Genomic DNA, 3194 nt, shown 5'->3' on the forward strand with positions numbered 1-3194 from the left:
CTTCTGCTAGTTGGGGTTTTGTCCACTTCTATATCCTTCCCTTCAAGGCTCAGGGGTCCAAGATTATCTTCTGTGTCTGTGTTAATTGGTTTCCCTTTTCATTGTTGAAGAGGGTCTGTGCAATCCTTCTGCCTAGTCCGCCATCTTGCCAGAACTCCTCCATGATACTTCTGATGAAAGGAAAAAAAGAAGAGATTTGAGGGGTGATAGGTGTCCCAAGAAGGCATATAATTTATCCTGAAGTAAATGAGAGTCAAAGAAAACAAGTGCAGGCTTCAGAGGACACATGAAGAGTACCATAAATTCCTTGACCAAGGGAGGCTGGGACCAAGTCCTGCCTTGGTTGTAATCCTGGCCTCTGACACTTCCTGTTCCTGGAGTGTCTGAATAGAATAAGTTACACATTGTGCCAGAGGCTGAAGCTGTCAATATAACCCAACCACAAGGATAAAATTAGAAATATTTAGGGTCAAATTCAGAAATGTTATTTATGAAGTGTTTTACTTCATAAATATTACTTTTTTCATATATCTAGGTTTTTATGAATGATCAGAAATAACAAGTTTGTCCCTCTGATCTTTTTAGTTTCCATTCAAGTATTTTACAGAAAGTAAACATAATTTTGAACTAAATTCACTCTGTGAAAACTACATTTTTCCAAAAGGAAGTGAAACAATGAGGATGCAGGCTTCTTCCCTTTAGCACTTATGTGTGCTTCACAAGATTGATGTAAACAGACTTTTGTGGCCAGGATTATGGTTTAATCTGAAGTTGCAGTTTTTAGTCAGAATTAGGGCTGTGAGAAGGTTATGAGTCCGTCTGTGGCTGGGGTGTGAAGGACACCTGCCAGAAGCTGTGCCATTTCCCCTTCCCAGGGACTGCTTACCCCACTGTTCATGGTGCCCACCCCCTGACTTTGCCCCTCACATAGCCATTTGGTCTGATCTGATTCCTCTCTCCAAGGGCAAGAACTCAACCTAAACTGTGTCAGTCAGATCCTGTGTGGAATATGAATTAGAATGGATACAAAATATGCAGATTCAAGACCCACGTGTGGCTGCCTTCTGCACTGCAAATTGGATAGAGAGAGAAAGCCCCGCTGTGGAGTTGTAGAGAAAGACACAGGCGGAGAAAGAATCAGAGCAGAGATGCAGAAATAGAGGTAGGAGTAGAGATGAAGATAGAAGTCTCTGAGTTCCTGAAGACTTTCCTCTTTCTGGCTTCAGTCCCTGTTTAGATTTAGCTGCACCCCTGCCTCTGCATCCCCTGAGGCACCAGTTTCTGAATTTTTATGCAATTTTGCCTTTTGACCAGTTTGAGTTGAGTTTTGTTATTTGCATTCAAAGAGTACACTGGATGAGGAAGTCATCTGTGCTGTGCCCAGGGACCAGGCTGAGATCTAGTTAGGACGAATACTTGGTAATGGGGTGATTGAGTTAAGTTGTTAGGTCCACATTTGATGGAATCTAGAGCCTTAGCTTCATTTATATTTAACAAATGATCTTCTTAGGTGAGGAATCCCTTGTGAACAGAGAATTTCTATTTCACCTTTGAATTCTTTACAGTTATTATTCATTAACTGGTAAATATATATTGTTTACTATGCATCAGACATATAATTTAAAAGTGATTGCAATAATATCTATAAATTACCAATTTAAAGCATCTGATTGAAATACATTGTTTTGTTTAATCCTTACAACACCCTGTAAATTAAATACTATTGGCTCAGTTGTTAGGTAAGAAAACTGGAGCTCAGCGAAGTTAATTAGATGGCCTGAAGCCACAGCTAGTAAATTGTGGAGCAAACAAAGGCTTAGACCCAGAGCTGCCCCCTTGTAGAAAGAATGAACCCCAGTCCCTCTGGTCTTTTTTTCCTTGAAGTTTCTAAATATTTGGGGATAGGGTATTTATACAACTAATAACCCTAATTTTAGCAATCCTGTATATACCAGAAGTGGAAAAACTTGCCTTTGTGAAATGAGTCATTAAATTTGCCATATGACAGAAAGTCTGGTTGTTAAAAGGAAACATGATGAAATGTCTCTCTCATCATTCATGCAGACAGATTCTGAGAACTGCACTGAGGCTCTTTGTAGTGTGATGCAGGGGAAAAAACCTTGCAAAATCATTTGCTTATGCCAGCTGAAATAGGTTGAGTCAATGTTCAACTACTCGTTATTTAAAACATTTTATGAATTAGGAATAGAATACTACTTCCTGAACATGATAAAGAATAGTGATTTCTAAGCAAGGTACAACATTATAATAAATAGTGAAACACTAAATGTTTTTCACCATTCTTATTTAACAATTAGTTTCTTAGTCCTTTTGGTGTGCTGTGTTTGTTTCTTTTTTGCTTGTCTGATTCTAGTTTGCTTGTGTTGTGTTGAAAAGTCTTCTTAGATCTTCAGTTTTCTCTGATACATTGAGGATAAATTTTCCATGACTTCCATGGCAGATACTTTCATGTCTCACCTCTAAGCTACAGGGTGAAAGTGGAAATCATGCTTTCTATCCACTTTTGCAGAGGGCAGAGAGAATAAGAGCGGTGTATAGCCTTTGTTGGATAACCTGTGTTTTTCTCTTTTTTTGTGAAATGATGTGAAGTGTCTGATACCTGGAATTTATCTGTTAGGCATATGTCCTGAAGTTCCCTGAGAATTTCCTGCATTCTCTGAAATCATGAGGCAGGGACCACTACTCTAAAGAATTTTTCCTTGTGCTGCTTACTTACTGTGGTAGTTAAAGTTGTGTGTCAGCTTGACTGGGCCTGGTTGAGTGACTGGGCAGCTGGTGGTAGTTATTCCCCATGATGAGACTGGCAATCAACTCTATGGTGGGATCTACCACAAGTAGCTGAGTAGCTGCTTTGCGTATGTGGTTTGCTTCCCATATATAAGAAACAGCTTTGGCAGTGGTCTCTAGCTTATGCCACACTTGGACCCTGCATGTAGCTGCGTCATTGTTCAGCAGCCTGCCATGGTCTGCCGACCTGGGGACTTAACAATGGACTTAAATTAATGGCCTGCCATGTGGTTTGGTAACATTGGGACTGTGCCTTTTTACTTGTCAACTTTGGGCTTTTCAGCCTCAGCAGCCAGCAGCTGTCTGAGTGAAGAAACGCCTCTAGCTCCAGTGGGCTGTGAGCAGAAGGCAGAGCTGGACCCTAAGGTTGAGGGGCTTTCACTCAG

This window comes from Orycteropus afer, unplaced genomic scaffold, assembly GCF_000298275.1.
Source record: "Orycteropus afer afer isolate SDZICR_OR568_19922 unplaced genomic scaffold, OryAfe1.0 scaffold00032, whole genome shotgun sequence".
Classification (NCBI taxonomy): Eukaryota; Metazoa; Chordata; class Mammalia; order Tubulidentata; family Orycteropodidae; genus Orycteropus; species Orycteropus afer.